This window comes from Equus caballus, chromosome 6 (assembly GCF_041296265.1).
Source record: "Equus caballus isolate H_3958 breed thoroughbred chromosome 6, TB-T2T, whole genome shotgun sequence".
Taxonomy (NCBI): Eukaryota; Metazoa; Chordata; class Mammalia; order Perissodactyla; family Equidae; genus Equus; species Equus caballus.
In genome coordinates this window covers 2,483,372-2,507,331 of record NC_091689.1, presented here as the reverse complement: position 1 = coordinate 2,507,331, position 23,960 = coordinate 2,483,372, and the positions used below count along the sequence as shown (strand labels likewise).

At 35.1% G+C, this 23,960-nt stretch overlaps 1 protein-coding gene and 1 pseudogene across 6 annotated transcripts in view; both read left to right on the top strand.

Moving 5' to 3' along the window:
- Positions 1–23,960, top strand: part of ERBB4 (erb-b2 receptor tyrosine kinase 4) — a 1,102,331-nt gene that overhangs the window by 646,018 nt on the left and 432,353 nt on the right. The window lies entirely within an intron of this gene.
- On the top strand, positions 13,318–13,942 carry LOC138924875 (18S rRNA aminocarboxypropyltransferase pseudogene; annotated as a pseudogene).

Genomic DNA, 23,960 nt, shown 5'->3' with positions numbered 1-23,960 from the left:
GAGCTCTGGTCATCACGTCCTAATTCTAGCTGAAGGAAGGAGGAAGGAATAAAGAAGGGCAGATAGCCTTCCTTAAATGTACTCTTCCTGAAAGTTGTAGACAATACATTCGTCAACGTGCTATTGTCCAATGTTATTCACTTATGACCACGTTTAGCTAAAGAGAGGTTAAGGAGTGTAAAAATCAGGGGTTCCATAATTAAGGAAGAAAGGGGGAACAAACTATGAGCCTCTGCCTCAGTAGACTTGTCAGTGGTTAAGATGTAGAATAAAGAGGACTTGAATGGAATAGTAAAAGCAGAAAGAAGCAAATGGATATAAAAGTTTATTGACATTTCTTTTCCATTTTAACTTTTTCAATATTTCTTCTTGGTACACAGAATAAACATTTTAGAAAAAAATGTGCACCGATCTTCAGTATAAAGCTTACTATTTTATATATGCATATACATGTAAAGATACAAAGTATTTCCATCACTCCCAGAAGGTTCCCTCATGCCTTTTTCCAGTCAATACCTGCCCCTGTAATATCCATTTTTAATTTCTATCAACATAGACATACTTCACCTGTTCTAACACTTCACATAAATGTAATCACAGTGTGTAAAGTTCTGTGACTGGTTTCTTTCGCTGAGCACAGTGACTTTAAGAGTTATGCAGAAAAATAACATTGATGAGGGAAAATATCTATTAACTGAAAATAATTAACTTTGATTGCTCTCTGTAATATGGTAAAATTTTCAAATGAACAGGGATCCAAAATGCATACACATCTGAAAAAAAAAAATGGTGAAAATGTGCTTCATTTCCTATGTGCCTTGCCATTCTTTAAGCGAACATAGCATGATCCCGTGCCTGACCACGTATAAGATGGGGTAAAACTGGGGATTGCTTTAACACACGCATCCAAAATGCCTACTCATGCATGCAAGGAATTACTCAGAATCAGCAAAATTGATACTCTTAGAGTGGGTAGAGGATTCCAGAAGTTCGGGAAATATGCATATTTTAGCAAGCTTTAATGTTATTACTTTGTTGACTACATTCCTTGATCAAAAATTGTATGTGTCACTGGGGAAAGTAGGAGAAAAAAGCTGATATTGTGAATGTTAAGTGCTTGTATATTTGTTCATTCTTAAATTTATTTCAGAAGTATTTATGTACTCATTTCTTTTTCCTCAAAATTTGCTCATTATTATTCTAAAAGGGCAACTGAAAGAATGCATCTAAGTGGGAGAAGTATGAGAAGTAATTAAAACTACCGACAAGACAGAGAAAGCTAAAGACCTTTGTAATCATCAAAGCAGTGGATTATTCAGTTCTTTAAATTAAAGCAAGTGTGCGGCACTCTTAAAATTTCTGGGTAATTAAATGGGTTCTGTAGTTTGGCTACTTTGACTATAATCTTGCTGATTTGGATGGCATTTTATTAATGATATCTCAAGGGGAATTAGCAGTGGTTTGAAAATTAATGAAATATTAATAACCAAAAACTAAAGAAATGCAGATATGTCTGCTTTGGAACAAACGTGGTCTACATGCTCCTTACATTAAAAGCAATTTATTTAATTTTTATTCGTGTTTGTATTTAAGCGTGTCAATCAATGCTAGCTTAAAGAGTGGGTATTTCATAGGAAATATAACGCACATATTAATGTGGTCTTTGAAAAACCTTTGTGGAAAACATTGTTTTGGCAATTTAACATATTTTGGGGTTAACAAAAATAATTTTTTGCAGTAAAAGTGATTCGTTTTTTCATGTAATGTAATATGTAACATAATTCTGTGACCCAAGGGAAATAGCTGAACTTCTTTGACTTCAAATGCAAAACAAATGCCTCATTTACAGAATGGAAGATGGTTAACCCACTGAAGATGATTCTCGGCACTACTATATGGCAGGGCATGAAATTACTCATGAGAGGAAAGGACTGTGTGTACCCAAAGGCATCACAGTCTGGAGAAGTATCCATACTACCCCATCGTAGTATGGAGAACATTGGTCCCTGAAGGGGTGATTCAGATCCAGTGTGTTGAGAGTAGAGACAGAGAGATGATGCGTGATCAAATGCTAAATTTTACCTAGCTTATTGGAGGAAATATCACATTCACCAGGCCATTTGAAATTCATCATTTGAAGAGATAGTTTTAAGCAATTACGTAAGCAAATATCAAGACTTAATTAAAAAGAAAAACAAAGCTCTGGAAGTAAGAAGTCAAACGTTCATCAAGAGTAGATAAGATAGGAGAAGAATAAAGTTGGACAAAAACTGAGAAATAAAGATAGATCTCAATGATTTAGTTCGATTATTAAAGGAGTCCTTATAGGCTCAGTAAAAAGGACTAGAGGCTGATATCAAAATACACTATTTAGTCTTTATTCCTCATTGTAAATAAATATACTTAGCAAAATTAGAAGGTATTTTTGACAAGTCATGGAGTTTTTAAAATACATTTACTTGATATGATCTAAAAGTCTTAATTTGGTGAGTCTTTTGAAGAATCAGAGTAAAGATTTTGATGCCTGCTGATGTGTCCAGAGAGTTATAATACATTTTTGAAGGCAGAGTACTAATATCTATTTTGTAAAAAGACATTCTTTTACTCAGTTATTTCACTTCTAGGAACTTAGACCACAAAAAACTTAACAAACGGGGCAAAAATATATGTATGAGGAATTGTTGCTTATGGTGAAAATTTGAAACAACCAAAAGTCTCATCCTCAAATAAATGGTTAAATAATTGAAAGTATAATTATACAGTTTAATATTATGCAATTATACAAAAGAATTAGTTAGTTCTACTTTGACTGAAAAGGAAATGTTTCCTTCAAGATATAGTTAATGAAAATAGCAAGTTGTACAACACACACAACACTTTTGTGGAAAAAAAAAGTATAGACGCATGTAAATAGTGGAAATCTCCTAGGGATGGAATTTTGGAAATCTTTCATATTCTACATTTATACATTTTTGTATGATGGAGAGAAATTATAGAGAGGAAGTCTGTATTGGCTTCTCCCCCGATATAATTTAAAAATTTTAAAAAGAATTTTCTGAAATTGCAAGAGGCTAATAACCTCCTCAAGTTCTTAGAAAAGTAGATGACTGTATGTCTAATGCGTTCTTGAGGATGTTGATGCATCAGCTATGAGAGTTGCAGTAGAATTCTGGAGTCCTTCCAGTTCTGAGTGTCTGTGATTCTGAGAGCTGGGAGAGAAGATCGGAAATCTGCTATGTTGGGAAAGAAAGGCTTAGCTTATCCGTGGGACTCCAACTACAATTTAGGAGAATTCACTCTTTCACTCCCTCTCCCCTGACTGAATCATTCTCACCATCCCATCACATTTAAGGAACATCATTAGGAGGTCAATTAAGATTCCACCTTCTGACAGATCTATTTCACAGCACAACCACAGACGGGGTGATGCATGTGAGTTCATCTTTAACAAATTTTATGCTTCCTCTTGTTACCTAATCAGGAAATATTTCCTGCGCTGTAGGTCCCTGACCAAAGTGGATCTAGTTCCCCTCCACTGTATGAAGTTTATTAGAAAAATCGTTAAAGTCTAGAGAATCAACACTCACATGATAAAAATTGCATCGCTAATAAGAAAAGTCAATTTATGATAGGGAAACTATAGAAACTAAATACATAGGAATTATTTCTACCTGGGTTTGGATAATTGGTTTTTGGTAGGCAATTACCATAACATAGTAACCTTTAAATTTGTTGACCTGCTGCTTAATGTATTCGTGTTCTAGCATGACTGAATTTATTTTTCACTAAGTAAGAACAGAAAAAAAAAACCTTTGACTGATCATTTGAGAACCTATTTTCTCCACAGGCTGTGGGTATTTTTATACTCCTAACTCAGAACATCTTAACAAAGGCCAGATTTTCGGAACAATTAGTATTCTCAAGAGAGACTGAAAAGATAAGCCTTTTTTTTTTTTTTCCTTTGGCTGACATTTGCATAGATTTTCTTGCAAAGTCATACATTGGTACACATAAAATTACACTATAAGTCTCACTGCGAAATATTTCATTGACAGTATCTTCTCTGTGTACGTTATATCCATCTGTGAACCTGAATGTTGAAGTTTGTGATGTCGAAATGTTCTAACAGAGCATTAATTATGACAAGATCAAACACTAAGACTTTACAGAAGTACTAATGATATGAAAGGTTTTAGCCTTTTCATATATGTATTTTTTTTTCATTTGGGGGAAAGTTATTTAGTAAGCATGGAATGATGCTTTTAGTCTAGATAGGTAATTAATAATTCATTCATGAATAATCATTAAAGGCAATTATTAAAATTTACGTCTGACTTCACAAAACATAATATTAAAATGTGTGCTTATCTAATCTGGTGATTCCGGTTTGTGGGCCTACTGCTTGTACCCTCTCCATCTCTCGGTACCGTCCTCCCCTTTGGACATCTCTTCTCTCGCTCTCTCCGTACACTTGCGTCACAGTGAACACATGAAGTCTTATGAATCTGTATTTGCTAGATTTAGTATTGCCTAGAGAAGAATAACTAATAGCTGTTTCTTGAACTTATAGGTACCATAATGGAACTTCTTTAGATAGAAACGAAAAATTTCTTTGTAATAGAAATTTATATCCTTTGTTTATGAATGAAAACACGGGCTAGAGAGCTTTTCCTTAATTTAGATTTCCTCTATTCATTTTTGAAATAAGATTTCAAGCGTTCTCCTATAACAACTGTTTGGAAATGCCATCTTATGCAGATGGACTACAAGAGTGTGAGCATGATTCTGTGCTCTCAAATATGCCAACAATAGGGTCTGAATGACCCATTATTAACATTTTTCCTTGCTGTCAAGGTACTGCTTTTGGAAAAGGCCCTTTAAAGAGCAGAAGGTAAAAGAGTGGTGTCTAATCAATTAATCCATTGGTACAGACCAAATTATTTGATTAACTACTAGACAACGTGGTCCCAGTCAATAGGAGTTAGTGCAAATATCTTTTATTTATTTATTTTTTTGGTGAGGAAGATTGTCCATGAGCTAACATCTGTGCCAATCTTCCTTTATTTCGTATGTGGGACAATTACCACCGCATGATTTGAGGAGTGGTGTGTAGGTCCATGTCCGGGATCCGAACCCACAAACCCCAGGCTGAGCACGTGAACTTAACCACTATACCACCCAGCCAGCATCTTTTGTTAGCTTAAAGAATTCTGAATTGACACCTTCTACCTCCCAATGCAGTGTTTTTCTTTTCTCTCCAGAGTTTATGCTGCTTGCTAGTCTGCCTTTTTACAATTTCTCCAGGAGAAGTTATTTACTTTCTGACAATGCTACTAAAATAGTACCCAACACTGATTATAGCACTAATCAGACTATGATGTGATATTTAGAATTATGTTCCCACACTAAGGTGTGAATTCTTAAAAGTCAGTCCAGGTCTTAAACAAATTTGTGTCAAGGCCTAACACCATGCTTGCTACATGACAGAAATGTAATAGTTGCTTGTTGTTGAATGAATGAATAATGAATCCTTATACTGCCCAGCCAATGAGAATCAACATATGGCAGGCATTCTTGATCAAAACCCAATATTCTTTATTTACCCAATATCAAAGACTTGGGGATTCTCACTGATGTCTCTGAAATTCACAGGAGTGGATACTGAGAATATATGTTTTTCATTTTGTTTTGTTTTGCTTTGGTAAGGCAGCACTGTTTATAATAAAATTTACCTGCAAGCTTTGAGGTGCCCCTTTGTAAATGGACGTTGTACTCTGGTTTGGAGACCCTTTTTAGTTCTCTTATTTATGTGCTTCATATGTATGGTAACATTTCATTTATGTGAAGGTTATTATGGAATCACAAAAGGTACTGGTGGTTTTGAATTGGTCTGTTAGTACATATCACTGATTTATATTAGAATATTAATCTAACAGTAATTTATTTTCTCAGTCTTTAGAAATCTTTCCTTTAATTCAGGAATATATATCTCATAATTCTATTTTTAAAATAATATAAATATCTCAATAAAGGGCATATTGCTAAGTTTCAAAATATATTTTGAAACATATAAAAAACAACATAATGAATAGGAAAATATAATTTCAGTATAAAAATCCATTATTAACAAGTGTCTAGAATATGAATTGTTAGAACAGTGTACAACATTTTAATGGAACATTGAATGTCCCATATAATGTTGGAACATTTTAATGCAATGCCACAATTACGTCAAAAGGAAAACTTAAAGACATTTTATAAGCTTGATGTAACTTTAGGAAAGAATTTCATTTTTATGGTCACTGGTACTTGAGAGTAAAAAAGAAATGTTTTATAGATATTTGGCAGGGATAATGAAATAGACTAAGATAGTCTGTATTGACTTTAATTCCCCAATCTATGGAATGCTAAATGGAATGATGTTTTTAATTAAAATTTTAGAAATCCTATTAGAATTGTATAGGTAACTATAAAATGAGAGATAGATGAGACAGGAAGCAGAAGGAAACTAGTTAGAGAAAGAAAAGCAAGATGATGGACGCAGAGAGGACTGCTAGAAAAATCAGACCACAAAGAGGACAGTGGACCCTTACTGACATGACTTGGTATAAGTCACAGATACTCTTAGGAGTCTTATCAGTTCCCAGGAGTCCACCCAGATAACTTACTTGGCCTCCACAGAACTTTAAAGGTAAAATTACACTGATCTTTGGAGGGGGGTTATTTTTAGAAGAACCTCCTGTAGAGAGCTTGAAATCATGAAGGAAAGTGATATACTAAATATATTAATATAATTTATATGTTAACAATACTTTACTAGAAAAAGGCAATTAGTGCACTCTAACACATTTCTAACAGAATATGAAAATATTACAGCTGAGAGTTTTTTGTCCAATATTGTATTTTAAGCAATGTCACTTAATTTTTGCATTATTTTACCTAACTTAGTTCAACAAACACTTTTGAAAATTCTCCTATGTGCCAGGCAATATCCTAGGTACTAGGGTTACTAAAATAACAAATTGGCCTCTGCAGTCTAATAAATCAAATTTTCTGTAGGAGAGAAAAAAATGTAAATAGGCTCCAATGCTCCTAGGTGATAAAAAGCTACACTGAAGATGTAGTAATTGTTACAGGATAACAACTGGGAAGCTTGGAGATACTGCGTCAGATGAGGTTACATTTAAGTTAAATCTTACAGGGTTGAGAGCCATGTCCTAGAGCAGGAGGAAGGCAGGTTAAGCAGACACATGGAGAAGAGAGCGACGGTATACAGGGCTACTGGTGATACTATTATAATAGCCAACCTCGTGCAGCTCTGTTGTAAGCTTGTATCTGTGTGACTTCAGGCAATCTGGCTTCAAGGTCTGGGCCCTTAACTGCTATGCTACACAGTGTTTCATGGTAACGTGATGTGTTCCGGCAGGACTGAAGCTATTCAGTGTGATTGGATGAAAGGGTTCATGTAATGGAATGATTAAAAATCAAATAAAAATTGTTGCGACAAGATTCCAAAGGGACTTATATGCTGTACTGGGGATATTTAGGCTTGACTTTAGAGGAAATGTTAAGTCAAACATTTTTAGGTAGGAAGCAACACGATGAAGTTTACATTTTAGAAAAAATCAAGATAAGAATCCTATTTAGGAGGCTGTTGCAATAGACCTCAGGAGAAGTGAGGAAAATTGAGATTTAGACATGGGGAAGGTCATGAACTTGAGGCATTATTTCAGAAATCAGTGAAAAATTGAGTGATACAGTGTAAAAGGCATGGACCATGACACCAAATAATTTTTTAAAGTAGTCCTTAATTTAGTCATTCAATATATTTTACAATATGCAACACTCGTTAACAGGCATCGACTGTGGCAAATTCAAAAAAGAATAAATTAAGGCTTCTTTCACCTAAGAACAACCTAATAGCTGGGGTAGAGGACATATAGAATCAATAAAAATTAGATAAAGATGCTTGCTTATGAATATTATGCATTGGATTTCAAATATAATTCTATATCGTTGATTCACACTTTACATATTCAACATGGCTTATCACCACTGTACCTTCTGGTCTAAAAGGCTCATATGAACCATTTTTATTTCATTTCAGAGGATCAGACATATTAGGAAAAGCCTGAGGGCTAACCATAAAACCATATGTAGCAACATCCACATATGGGAACAAGAATGATTCGAGTCCCCGAAACCTAAAGAGAGAAACATCGTTAGAGGTCAGCAGAGTTTCACTAATTTCCTAATCCTTGTTGCTTCAAGTCTAAATTTTCTGTGAGTTTAAGAGCCACCTATTTTCTAGATACCCTTCATTTTCCTCTCTAGCCAGCTTTCCACCACTCTCCAGGACAGACTCTTGGTGCTATAGGTAGACATGTTTCACCCTCCTCTAAGCACACCAGATTCTTTCCCATCTAAAACGTCCGACCTAAAATCTGCAAGGATGGGTGTTAATCAGAGGAAGAGCTGCTCCCCAAGAATACCCTCCACATATGCATGTAGTCCTGGATGTCGTAGTAGGGTTTGATGACATTAAAGAGTTAAATGGATTTTGTCCCATTCCTAAGCAGATGCCATGATTGTAAATGATGCTTTTCTTTGAAAAGCAAGGCAAAGAGTACTAGTGATTTGCAGAGCAAAGCAGTTCAATTCCTCAATCATAGGGATCAATTATTGCAGGATGGAATGAGCGTACATAGTACAAAACCTGGAAAACATGCTTCTAATATGAACATTTGTCATGTATAACGATAAACATAGAGTTTAAGTTGTTCCACGAAGATTCAGTCTAACACCTGAATTGAGAAAAAGAAAGTGCTTTATAAGAATATATATATGAAAACATAAAAGGCCATTCCATGTGATTTTTAAAATTGCATTTAAAGTCTTACCATTCCTAATATCATGCCACTTTTATAAGTTAATAAACTTTCAGTTTTACATCATATTTTACCATTTTTCTGCATTTATTTTGTTACTTAAATCCTCGATGATGTGTGTGTTTATATAATTATAAATTCTCCCCTGCGCAGATCTATGTATTTGCAGAAATGTTCAATTCTTACAAGTGATTATAAGATGATTTCACTGGAGAAAATATGAGTTTCAGAATCATTTGCCAATTTTCTGGCTAGATTGCTGTTTTTATGTAGCTGAATCAAAACCTTTAAAGAATATAGTGAATAGCAGATATAATAACATTAACTACGCTGTCTCATTCTTTATCCACATTGGACAAAATTAGCAAATATCTGAAAAAAATGATTAGACTAAGTTGCCCTTTCATACATTTCCTGTTCTGTGACAGTTGAGATTACTTGTATTCTTCAAATCACATTGAAATTTCAGAACACTTGAACAGCAAAATTAAAACCCTAAGTAATTTAGGTCAATGTGTTAGTTGTCATAGATCTGTTGGTATATTTTCAGTTGATATTTGCTTTTATACCCAAGTGATTGAGGGTTTTTTTCATAGGAAGACAAGCTTAGATAATACTTCTTAAAAACAGTGTGATTAATATTAGTCACAGAATCAGCTAATGTTCTTTTGCTGGCTCACTTTTTAAATATCTATAAAAGTCTATGCATTTGCTCCTTCACTCATATAATTCACACATAATTATAGGACTAAGAAGAATTTGTAGTCTTTAAGTTTCATATTCTGACCAGAGTAATGTTCACGTTCTCAGGAGACTTTGCTTTGATGGCCCCATCCAGCAATCTCTCTGAAGGCTGTGCTTCTATTTCTACAGTAATGCCATACTATAAAGCTCTGACCAAACACGTTAGGAATCTTCGGGCATGGCTTGTAGGGGTTCTGATACCAAATTCTATAAAATGTATATTGAGGGGAAGCATCATCTAGGTATTCGTAGACAGGAATAAGCTAGTCATGATCATGAAACAGAAAGAAGTCCAAAAAAGAAGAGTAAACAAAAGGAATGTTAGCAGATAAGATCAAAGAGGAGTCCAGGCAAAGACCATACAATGCCTTTCACAGGTCACAGTAAAAGTTTGCGTTTAACTCTAATTACAAGAGAAAGCCATTGTAGGGCTTAGAAGGGGCACGTTGTTATTTATTTCACATTTTAAAAAGAGTTGGGAGGCTCTCACTTTTATTCCAAGAGAGCATGATGTCAGTAGAGATGGAAATAATGTGGCCATTCCATAATCTATCCTGGAGACAGAATCGATAAGACTTGTGGTTGCATTGGGTTACAAATAGGAGTGACTTCTTGCTCTTTGATCTGAATATGTGACTAAATGATAGCGTCATTTACTACTATGGGAAAGACTGATGGAGAAGTGTGCTGAGGGCAGGGCTTGGTTGTGTCTAATAGACGCCTAAATAGTCAGAAATAGAATGCTGTTTGTTCTTTGAGATTCCCTTTTAAACTAAATCACAAAGCTGATTTTGTAATTTGGTTTAGTGTAATGCTTTCTGGTCCCAAAATTGCCCTTCTGTTATGACTTATCAAAGCAAAATTATGTTTTCTTATGAAGTAAATAAAATTGTTATTAACCTATCTTACCTATGCAAAGTACCATCATCTGAATATTTTAGATAGTATACAATAGTCCCCCTTACCTGTGGTTTTGCTTTCTGTAGTTTCAGTTACCCATAGTGAATGGCAGTCTGAAAATATTAAATGGAAATTCCAGAAATAAACAATTCATAAGTTTTAAGTTGTGCACTGTTCTGAGTAGCATGATGAAATCTTGTACCAATATGCTCCGTTCCGTCCAGGTCATGAATCATCCCTTTGTCCAGCATGTCCACTCTGTATACACTACCCGCCCATTAGTCACTGAGTAGCCATCTTGGTTGTCAGATGAGCTGCCACAGTTTTGCAGTGCTTGTGTTTAAGTAACCCCGCTTCACTTAGTAATGACTCCAAAGCACAAAAGTAGTAATGCTGGCAATTCAGATATGCCAAAGAGAAGCCATAAAGTTGAAAAGTTGAACGTTCTCCACTTAATAAAGAAAAAAAATCATATGCCATGGTTGCTAAGAACGAATCTTCTCTCTGTGAAATTGTGAAGAAGGAAAAAGAAATTTGTGCTAGTTTCGCTGTCACACCTCAAACATATATATATACATTCATTTATATATTCATATATATATATATGAAAAAACATAGTATATATAGGGTTCGGTATTATCCTTGCTTTCAGGTATGCACTTTGTGTCTTGGAATGTATGCCCCACAGATAAGGGAGGACTGCTGTACCTCTCATCAAGATACTACAAAAAGAAATTGGAAGATAAGTAAGGAGATACCAATCTAAGATAAATGAGGAAAACCTAATATGCATTCTCTAGAGTCATTTAATCTTACGATCAGAACAAATTTTTCCAAGTCACCTGAGCAATTATAGAGAAATATTTTTTATGTATATACTTTACTTAGGTTTATCTGCAAAAATGTTGAAAAGTCTTGAGACTTTTAGTAGACGCCGTAGACGGAAGCACAACAGGGCACCGGCAGTAAAGCTTTCAAATCCTTTCTACAATAGACTGTCACTAGGGCAGTTCCAATCAATCTTTACCACTTCACGTCAAGGCAGAGATATAAAAGCATTTACCATGTGTGCAATTCTTCCTTCCTAAGTCTCTTGATATATAAATGTAGGGTATTTAGAGTGGCAGGTCTATGTTCAAAATAATAACTCCCTGGTGACTCCTTACTGGGAAGCTAATCCGATTGAATGTGGTCAATGTGCGTTAGAAATTAGCATGTAGGTGGCCAGTCATCACCTCCAACAAAACAGCCCAAACACCATCTAGGTGTTTAAAACCAGAAATGAGACATTTCCTTACCTTTCACTTTCGGTTAATGTTACCACATTTTCCTATTCAGGATCAAATTATGAGTAAAATTAGAGTCCTTTTCAATTTTCCCGTCTGTCATAGTTAGTAACATTTCACATTTGTCCCTTTCCGTCTGTTATATTATTATAGTTTAAGCCATTGAAGTATGAATACAGAAATACTGCATTCGTTTTCTAACTGGTTAGTTTGATTCTTGTATTGTTCCTCTTTAATTGAAACCTAGTTCACACTATGTATCTTCCTAACATGCTTATCCTAATTAATCTTTAACAAATATATGCCGAGCACTTCTGTGTTTCGCATACTAGTCTGATTACTTAGAAAGCCAAATAAAAATCCCTTGCCTCGTGTAATAAGGTGAACACCTTTGCAGATGCTCTCTTTCTCTTTGTCTGCCTCTCCCCATCTCTCTCTCTCTCCCTGCTGTTTGTTTTTCCAACCTATGCTTTTTAACTTTTCTAGTTTGGCTATTTGGTCAATCATGAATTAACACTATGACGTAGTGTTGAGAGTGAAGAAGAAACAATGCCTATATAATGATTACAAGAATAAAAATAAGAAAAAGAAAAGTATAGGGTGGAGAGAGATTAAAATAATGTCAACGTGTTAAAAATGAGTGAAAATGTTGGACAAATGCAATCATCTAATTGTGAAAACGCAGAAAAATTGGTTACCTAGTCCAGGATGGATTCTCCGTGATACTGATCTTAATGTTTTGCTTTGTGATATTGATCTTGATGTTTTGATTTGATGTAGTCATGTTTAAACACTTCAACTTATATATTTTAAATTGTGGGTCTTTCATTAGCTATTGCCCAGAAGGCTGAAATTAAAATTCCTAGAAATTGAAACGTTTCATCATAAACTTAGCAAAATAAAATTCCATGAGAAATATAAATCTAATGTAGAAAATATTTTTGGATTTTTCCACTTATGTTTGCTCCCATAAAATCTTAACCAAAGATATTCTTTAATCTAAATGTATATGTAGTTGGGAGGTTGGGAGATGGAGTGGAAAAGAATTTTGATCAAATTAATGCATCTAAACTCTATTTACTGATTTACATATGTCCAGCATTGTGCATAGTTTTGAGGTAATCAAAATACTACTTAAATTATTAGAGTTATTTAATTTAAAAGATAATTAAAGTGGTGGCTGAGGGACCCTCCTGGGAGTTTCAGGGACTCTTGCTCCCTGCCATGGGCTTCAGGATCCAAATGTTGGTTTGGAGCAAAAGGCAGCCTTGCCTTGCGTTTCTGGGCCACTGTCAGGTCCAGCTGTGAGTTTTCATGGAGCCACAGGTGGCCTAGGACTAGGGTGGCCCACACCTGGTGGGGCTGCCTTGCATGCATGACATGTGGGAGCTCCTCTACTACAATCCTGTCAGTGCCCAGCTGACCCACCTGGCCTTGGTGTGCTGCCTGTGCATGGGCCACAGGTTCAACAGCTGCTCAGCCGCCTGAGTGCTCAGAATATGTCTCCTGCAGATAGGCGGCTGGTGACACAGTCAGTGGTCCCGCCATAGACTGCTTGTGTGCCAGACAGGAGGAAATGCCATTTGGGAAGATGACGGAGAGCCTCTTGTGGCTGCTGACCCACTGGGTGGCTACTAACCCTGTGAAATATGGCTGGCCCTGCAAACTGTCCACTGTAGAGGTTTTTGCTGCTACCTTCTGCATCTGGAGCATTTTGGACCACACAGTCATTTTGCTGCAGAAGTTTAGGTGGGGCAAGGGCTGGCTGGACCTGAACCACCAGCTTCTGGACAAGTGTATGACCTGCAGCAGCCTATAGTGGGTGCTTGTGGCAGAGAAGGAGCTCCTGGTAGTGCCAAGGGAGCCCCAGGAGGAGGAAGTCAATCCCTTTGATATGAATTCAGGGCAGGAGTTTGCAAACCCCAACACACCTGTGGGACACATCGGGTTGCCCATGGACAGTGATAACAGTGACAACCATGAGTCTGAAGACTAAAGGCCCAATACCAAGGACAGAGGACACAACAGCAGTAGCTCAGAAGATGAGGAGAGGCAGGGAAAAAGGTAGAAGCCAGTGCACCAACAGAGGTTTGGAAAGGAATCAAGAAACAGCAAAGATGCTGAATGTGTGGACATATGTTTTTCGAGCATGGCAGATGAGGAAATCTAGGGAGGGTGCAGGACTTGAGGAACATTGACAGGCCTGGTGGTCTTGGCCCCTCGTCCCTGCCAGGAGAACTGGACTCTTTCCTGTTTCTTTCCCAATGCTCCTAACAGTCTCACTCTGGCTTCTGCCTTGGAGAACTTGCAATGAATTACGGGGTCAAGAAGGAGAAGGAAAAACAAGATAATTAAAATGATTCATTCGGTCCATTTCTCCAGTGAATGTACAGAAAGCTATGAATGTAAGATCTCCATAGGTTCATGTATTGAGTCAGAATGTCCCTTCTTATTTTTGCTTCATGCATAAGTCCTTTATGTTATCTTACTCATACGTTGCTATTTTTAGGTTGAAACATATGAAATCGTCCTTTTTCTAGGTAAAATAATGATCATATATCAGCAATTTTGTATGGTTAAACTTAACATTTCAAGTTCTTTGAGGAAAGTACCAGTACTATACATTTAGAAGTTTTCTTTACCTATTTAAAAGTTCCATTCTTTTCTGTATGACAAAGAAATAGCCAAGAAAATATTAGTCCATGATTAAAAAGAGAGGAGTGTCAAGTATCCAGTGTTCTCATGAATAAGTCTAATTATTTTTGACCTATGAACATTTTCTGTAGGTGTTTGAACAGAAATCTATGAAAATGCCTTTTTTCTGATCTATGACACCAAAAGAAGATGCCATCATCTCTTAAAGAAAAATATTAAGGATAGAGTGATACTTTCAACTGAATCAAAAACAGTAAAACTTCTTTACTTTCTGCTGATAAGAAACAGACTTTTATAGTATTGATTTGGCTTTTAAAAATGTTAATTCTGATTTTTATCATCATGGGAGTATTATAAAAATTATTGTTTTCATCCCTTTCGAAAATAAATATGGGGCACATTAAAAGTTAATATGGAAAAGTTCGAAGTTCTCTCTTGAAAAGAAAACTTTCTAGATCATTAGATTGTTGGACATGCCATGCAGCCAGAATCTTGTATGAGGTTTTTAAGAGAGATACAGCTCTTCTTTTGATTAGTTTCTTTGAATATTTCAGCAACAGCAATGCCAATTAAACTTTTACTGGATGATTACGTTTTATATTGACTCAGATACAACTTAAGTGATTAAAATGTTAAAGGTAGAAATAGAAAAGGAATAACCCTTTTTATTACATGACATTCTCTCTTTACGCTTTAAATTAAAACTGTACATATAGCCTTTTTTAGCTTCCAGAGTAGTCAAAAATTTAATATTATCTTTTTGTTACCCCATTAGTCAGCATTACAGAGCCTCTGTTCTAGTTTACTGGTTTCTTTATTGTTTACTGATCACATAGTTATCCCACCTACTGAGTTGTTTGACTTAGTTGTTCGTTTTCTTGTGTCTCCAAGCCTCAAACCCCACATCTTCTAGAATAATGTTTCCTTAATTACTTTTTATAACTATTTTACATCTTCAAGACAAGCCACGACCTACCTTTTTCTATCCACTTGTATTTCTTCTCAGAACTCAGATTCGTTTTGTCTGTTTGTCTCCTCAGGGCCTTAGTGAAATAACAGTGAGTCCTGGCTGACCGCGTCTCATGAATGCACCACGTGCTCAGTGAAGTAGAATGATCCCTTCATAGAGCAGGTTGAAAGAATGAATTCCTATCTTCTGTAGGATCTAGCACAAAGCCGAACATCCAAGTGCTCCGTAAATGTTTGAATTTGATATAAATAGCTTATTGTATTTCTAAAGATGCTTCCTTCTAAATATTAATTTTGAGTGTATATAATTATTGCCCCAATGTTCAGCCTATAAAATATGATGCATATACACATGAGGGAATACGCATGTTTGTGTGTGTGTGTATAGCGCATATATCACCTGTGATATGTGAGGAAAATTATAAAAACAATTCAATGTTAGTCTCTAGATACTATCAGTAGGTTTTTAAAATAATGTTGTTAATATCAACATTCAAATTGTTTTTGTGTTTCCTCAGTATTGTGTTTGGTTTTTCTCTAATACTTTTTGAAATGTATTTCCTTTTATTTCAAAGGAAATATCATTAAAAAACAATTTCTTTTTGTACCAAATTATTTATTTATTTATTCCAATTACTTTATTGAGGTCACATTGATTTATAATATTGTGTAATTTCGGATGTGTATTATTATTTATTAGTTTCTGTGTAGACTACATCATACTCACACCCAATAGTCTAATTTTTATCTGTCACCATACATATGTGCCCTTTTACCCCTTTTGGCCACCCCCTACCCCATTCCCCTCTGGTAACCACTAATCTGTTCTCTTTGTCCGTGTGTTTGTTTATCTTCCACATATGAGTGAAATTATACGGTGTTGGTCTTTCTCTGTCTGGCTTATTTCGCTTACCATCATACCCTCAAGATCCATCCATGTTGTTGCAAATGGGAGGATTTTGTCTATTTTTATGCCTGATTAATATTCCATTGTATATATCCATATATATCTAATATTCCATTGTATATATCCATATATATCTTTATCCATTCATCAGCTGATGGGCACTTTAAGTTACATCCACATCTTGGCTACTGCGAATAATGCTGCAATGAACATAGGGGTGGATAAATCTCTTTGAATTGTTGATTTCAAGTTCTTTGTATAAATACCCAGTAATAGGATAGCTGGATTGTGTGGTATTTCTATTTTTAATTTTTGAGAAATCTCTGCACTGTTTTCCATACTGGCTGCACCAGTTTGCATTCCCCCCAGAAGTGCATGAGGGCTCCCTTTTCTCTACATCCTCTCTAACATTTGTTTATTTTTGATTTGGAAATTATAGCCATTCTGGTTATTTACATCCTCTCTAACATTTGTTTATTTTTGATTTGGAAATTATAGCCATTCTGGTTATTTATTATAGAACCCAGCTCCATGGTAGTATTATAATGTGATAATCTTAATATGATAATGAATATTTCTATTTTTTTAATATTTAAATAATACATTGCTTACGATTTCTATAATTTGGAAAGTCATCTCTCTATCAGTTACATAGCACCAAGTATTTCTATGGAAAAAATAGAAATTTACAATATTTACTGTCAATAAACTTTAATTGTGCCAGCAAGAGGACAGAAATGCAGAAAATTACAGACTTTTAAATGTGTGAATTGCTTGCAAGTTACAGGGCCTGGGTAATTATTTATCTTAGATGGTTAGTGCACAGTAAAACACAGGGACATTGATAATTGAGGTGACTTCATCTTGCTTCAACTCTCTTACCACATAAAAGGAACAATCTGTTTTTAATCTAAAATTTGACATGAATAAACTTGTTTTATGAGTTTCTTGGTGCTTGCTAAAACAAAGAAATCAGCAGTTTAGGAGAGTTAGGTTTATAACAGTTTTTTGAAGACCCTGTAGCTAGAAATTAATCAGAATAACGCTGAACTATTAGAAAATAATTGGAGTAATTAAAAGCACAAATCGAGTCAAATTACAAAGAGTGAAAGGCAATATCTTTTTTTTTCTATGTCGGACATTATACAACCACGGTATACTTTCCTTATTATTCATGAAAGAGCTCTTAAGAGTTTGTGACTTACAATGGCAATCGGCTTGGTGCTTTTCTCACGCGGGCTTCCAGAATAAAACTGATTTTTCACAAATATTTAGAATGAATTCCAACAGCCTTTTTCGGCAAAAAATAACTAACATTTATGGTTTTACACAATAATAGAAACTTGTGAGAGAAGTTTAATGATTGGACCAACAACTTTATTTTGTTTTACCATTGACATGATAAATTTGAAATGAATCACTAATTTGCGATTTATCTACTACAAATAAGACGAGAAGTTAATAGAAAAGTTATACATTTCTTATACATTTTTGTTAACCATTTCTGCTTATTGCACACTGAAGAAGTACAGGATGGATCACTTCTGGGTATATAATCTACTAATTGAATGTCAATTGCATCATTTTTGCCTTCAGCTTTCACATCCAATGTGAGATCATGAGCAATTCAATTCACGAACTTAGTCATAACACCCAAAGTAATTCTATCTTAGAATCAAGGGAATATTTCCCTAGAAAGTCACAGAAATTGTATGCATACATATTTTTTTAGTTTTAAGAAGGAAAACATGGCTCTATAACTTGAACGTGAATTTAAAATTTACTTTGGGGAGTTTTAATATTAAACTTAATCGTTCATAGCATGATTTTTTTTTTTTGAGGAGGAGGATTAGCCTTGAGCTAACTGCTGCCAATCCACCTCTTTTTTCTGAGGAAGGCTGGCCCTGAGCTAACATCGTGCCCATCTCCCTCTACTCTATATGTGGGACGCCTACCACAGCATGGCGTGCCAAGCAGTGCCATGTCCGGATCGGGATCTGAACCGGTGAACCCCGGGCCGCCCAAGCGGAAACATGCGAACTTAACTACTGTGCCACTGGGCCCGCCCCCATAACCTGATTTTTAAACTAGATGTTTACTTGAATAATTTTATCATCTAAGCTTATAAAATAAACATATATAATAGACTATGCATGAAATTCAGCCTAAAAATATAAATCCAAATATATATATATTTGTTACTTGATGCAGGTGACATAATGCATGTGAACCAGACAGGGATGTGACAATGGAGTTATATCTTATAAATTATAGTCACTGTATATTTGTGAAATGCACATATCAAAAAACCTTGTCTAGAGCAAGCGATTTCAAGGGAATGTATGAGGAAGTGGGTAACAACAGTGACCTTTCATTTAGATATCATTGCTTGCTGAATAACTCAATTCACTTACAGTTTTGATGATTAAAATTGAATTAATTTTGGCAGTACATCTGCGAGGGAGGTGGGGGACAGCTTTATCGTATTACATTGAAAGACACCCTGTCTACTCAGAATGGGAAGACCATGCAACAGGCCGGATTGTAATAGAAAGTATATTTCTTATTCTGTCTAACATCTATCTCAGAATTTTATTTCTTCTATACAACTAGGTTTCTGTTATAGCTAATAGAGAAAATGCTAGCCAAGTTTCTTCTTGCTGGCAGGAAAAAATGCTCCTGTTGAACTACAATTTTGTTAACACTCCATCCCCAGTTTTGGTTGGATGTGTTCCTTATTTAACTTGGTGGAGGATCTTGGAAAGCTAACACAAAATGACCTAAATCAAATCCTATCAAAGACTTTATTTTGATTAGCCTCTAAAAATTTGTTTTGACTTTTAATTTTATAAATTCTGAATTTCACATTTAGGAAAGCAGATTTACTGAATATACTTTCATTTGCTAACTGCATTGGAGAATGAAAGCAGTTAACCGAGCTTATGCAATTAGTCATGATGCAGAAGCGGGAGTAGTTACTGCTTTGTCCCCTGAGTTGTCTTACTGCTTTTCCTTGCTGTGTATATCAGCCAACTCATCTTCATTGCCCATTGTCTGTCTGCTGGTCTCTATATTGCTGTATTCCGTCTCCTTTTCTCCCTTCCTCTCTCTTCTCTGCCCCCTCAGTCTCATTCCCCTGGTAACAATACACGTGTATGTAATAAAGGTAACTGCAGTTGTGTCTATGGGTCGGTATATGTGTGTGTTACATCAAGAAACACATGCATGCCTTCAGATGACAGGAATAGCAGCACACTTAAGTTGATTATGCCGTCCACTAATTGCCTCCTCTCAGATTCTAGAGGCACTCCACATCTTCCACAGGCTGATGACAGGCGATTTATTGCCATGTGATTCTGACCTATGTGCTTTAATCCTAACATAATACATACATGCATTTCCCCATAGTAGAAGGTTCAGTAGCTTCAAATTCCCTCTTTTCAGATAATCATTTTGCCTCTTGAGCTACTCCTCAGAATGTATGAATCATTAAACTTTAATCTCATGTTTACCTTTGTAATAGACTTTACCCAAGTGAAACATTTTCAGGTAGGTAAATTGTATTAAAATTTGGCAAATAATTTATTTGAAAAGATGCTTTTAACTTATTTCTCAGGATATGCTGAGTCTTATAAAATTGTCATTTGCTTTTGTTTCAAGTTACCTCTTCTCTTATTCCTTTTATTCTTTTTTACTTTTATGTTTTGATTAATATTCAGAAACAACGCTAAAGAAAAACTAGAAAAGAGAGAGAAAAAAGTTAGTTTCAAGTTATTCTACCAAAAGGCTATGCCATATAAAGTGTATTATTGTACAACTGCTCTTCTGGTAGGCTATGAAGATATTTTAGAGTGCAAGGATTTTTTAGGAGCAGAAATCCAGGATATATACACACATTAAAAGAGTTCTTTATAGCAACACTTCCCAGACTTTTAGGTTTTATGGTCTAGGAATGTTTTTCTTTTAATCGGAGGGACTAGAGTACGGTCGTCAACTTTTTATTTTGCCAAGGAAGAATGTTTAAAGTATTAGCTGGCTAGTAGTATTAGAGATAGAATATTTAACACACAAACACACACACAGTGAGAAGAACATAAACTCAGAATAAAATATAAGTTTTTCCTAGTAATGATGCCTGGCAACCATATGCCAGTATATATATATAATTTTGTTTTTGGTGAGGAAGGTTGGCCTTGAGCTAACATCTGTTGCCAATCTTCCTCTTTTTGCTTGAGAAAGAGTGGCCCTGAGCTAACATCTGCACCAATATTTCTCCGCTTTGTATATGGAACCCACTACAGCATGGCTTGATGAGTGGTACACAGGTCCGAACCTGGAATCCCAACCTATGATCCCCAGGCTCCCAAAGTAGAGTGCACAGACTCAACCACTACAGCACCAGGCCAGCACCTACCAGCATATTTTTAATGTAGATATTTTAAAAATATGAATGCTGAATGTTATAACATGAAATTGCATTCCATATAACGTCTTCATTAAACAATTTTGACTACTCTGAGATCTAAATTTATTGATCGTGCAACACCAAGTGGTGCTCTTGCATTGTCTTCCTCTACTTGGTTTCAATCACATTGTTGAAAAACTAGTTTTGCATATTAATGAAAATAGAAACAGTTCTATTAATAACAGTTCTATTAAATGTAAATATTCTGGGGAAAATGAGATGAGCCACGGAAATATGGCCTTCGTGTCTCCAGGAATCTATTTCCATTTCTTTGAACTAGGAAGATATTGCAAGACTGGCTAGGGCTGAGAAAAAGGACTCAATGAGGAACATTTCCCAAACTACACTGCTCTGAGCGCTTATTACCTAAAAGAAGTCGGAGAGGACATTATCTGAGGATTAATTTACCCATGCAGACTTTCTAGACTGACATCAGATTGCCAAGAATTGGGAATGAGGTTTCCATAATGCTATTTTAAACAAGATTAAAATTGAAGTATTGGTCTTTTTTTTTTTTTTTTAAGATGAGCACCTGAGCTAACATCTGTTGTCAATCTTCTTTTTTGTTTTCCTTCTTCTTCTCCCCAAAGCCCCCAAGTACGTATTTTTATATTCTAGTTGTAGGTCCTTCCAGTTGTGCTATGTGAGATGCCACCTCAGCATGGCTTGATGAGTGGGGCGAGGTCCACATCTAGGATCCAAACTAGTGAAACCCTGGGCCATCTAAGCGGAGCACGTGCTTAACCATTCAGCCGCAGGGCTGGCCCCTGAAGTATTCATCTTTAATTTGATTATTCCTAGGTATACAATTTTGCTGTAGTCTATTTTAAATTGTGTATTATTAAATATTTATTTCCAAACTTTTGGTACTGGTATATAGGAATACAATTACTTTCCTGATTTTCTAAATTCACCTATTAATTTTAATAATTTATCTGTAGAATCCTTTTGATTTTTTATGTACACAAACATGTTGTCTGCAAATTATAATAAAAACTTTACTTCTTCTTTTCCTATCTTTACACATTTTATTTCTTTTTCTTTCCTCATTGCCCTGGCTAGAACCTTGAGTAAAATGTTGAATACAAGTGATGATAATAGGCATCAGTGTTTTCTTCTCAAGTGGAAACAAAGCTTTTAATATTTTACCATTGAGCATGATGTGTGCTGTAAGAGTCTTGTTCATAATTGTCATCAAATTAACAAATGTTCCTTCTATTCTTAGCTTGCCAAGAGTTGTTTTGTTTTTGTTCATTTGACAGTTTGTTGGTTGGTTGATTGGTTTATATTAATCTGAATTAGGTGTTGTATTTTATCCAATGCTTGTTCTACACTTTTTGGGTGCATGTAGGATTTCTTCTTTAATCTGTGATGTGGCAAGTTACACTGATTGACTTTTGAATGCAAAAGTAACCTTGCATTCTTGGAATAAACCCAACTTGGTCATCATCTATCATCCCTTTTATATATATCCCTGACATTGGTTTGCCATATACATTCATTGTTTTGGATATTAAAATCAATGTTTATGAGCGTGATCAGACTATAAATTTCCTTTTTTGCAATGTCTTTGCCAGGTTTTAGTGTAGAGATTGTGTTGTTATTATAAAATGAGTAGGAAAAGTCCCCCTTTTCTCTGTACTTTATGAAAGATTGGTGTTATTTCTTCTTTAGACATTTGAAAGCACACTAGTAAGGATTTTTGGGCTTGCAGTTTTCTTTGTGGTCAGGTTTTAAATTTGGGATTCAATTTATTTAATAGATATAGAATAATTCAATTATGTTTCTTCTTGTGTCTGTTTCTTGATTGGTTGGACTTTTCTACAAATTCATCCATTTCATTAATTTTTAAAATTTATTGGCATAAAGCTATTTTTAATATCTTATTTTTAATTTGTCTGGGATCTGTTGTATTGGCCCCACTTTCATGCCTAATACTGCTAATTTGTGTTCTCAATCCCTCTTGCCAGGGATTTATTGATCTTATTAATTCTTTCAAACAACAAGCTTATAACTTTGTTGATCCTTTCTGTTGCGCACTTATTTTTCTATTTCATTAATTTCTGCTCTTACATACAAATATTCTACATGAAAAAAACTACACAATGTTCTCAGAAAAAAAAATCAAGAAGCTCTAAATAAATGAGAAGATAAGCCCTTTTCTAGTCAAGAAGACTTAAACCGTATAAAGATACCAATTCTCCTGAAACTGATTTATATAATGAATGCAATCCCAGTCAATAGCCGGTCAGATTTTGTTCTTTTTGTTTTACAACATTGGAAAAATTCTAAAATTAATAGGAAGGAGCAAAGGTCCCAAGAATAAACAAAATATTCTTGAAGTAAAAGAATAAATTTGGAGGATGAAAATTGCTAGATATCAAGACATTTTAAAAACACAGTACATAAGAGTATATGTTATTGGTAAAAGGGCAGAGAAATAGACTAAGTAAAGAACTCTCACATCGATGGACACTTTATTTATCAGAGAGTTGGCATTGGAGAATTGTGGATGAAGGCCAGTTTTTTTAGTAAATGGTATTGGGACAATTAATTATCCATATAGAAAAAAATAAATAAATCTTGACAACTTTCTCACAACACACAAAAATCAACTCCAAGTAGATTTTGGATGTCAATATGAAAGGTAACATAATAAAGTTTCTAGAATAAAGCAGGAGAATATCTTCATTAACTTGAGATAAAGCAGGACACACACACACACATACACACTATGAAAGAAAGGATTGATAAATCTGGTTATATTGAAATCAAAACTTCTGTTCATCAAAGGAAATCATTTTGAGAGTGACAAGACAAATCACTTAGCGGAAGAAGACTTTGGTAATGCATATAACTGGCAAAGACTTGTATCCAAAATGTAAAGAGAAGTTCTATATTTCAGTAGGACAAAGACAGACAACACAATGGAAAAATCTGCAAAAGAATGAAGGATTTCCCAAAAGAGGATATGGAATGAACAACAATACATATGAAAACCAAGCGTAATTAATTGTTAAAGAATAGCAAATTAAATTAACAATGAGATATCCCTATGCACCTATCAGTTTGGTGTAAAGTAGCAAATAGTGAGGACATGGAGGAACAGAAACTGTCATACAGGGCAAGTGGGAGGATAAATTACT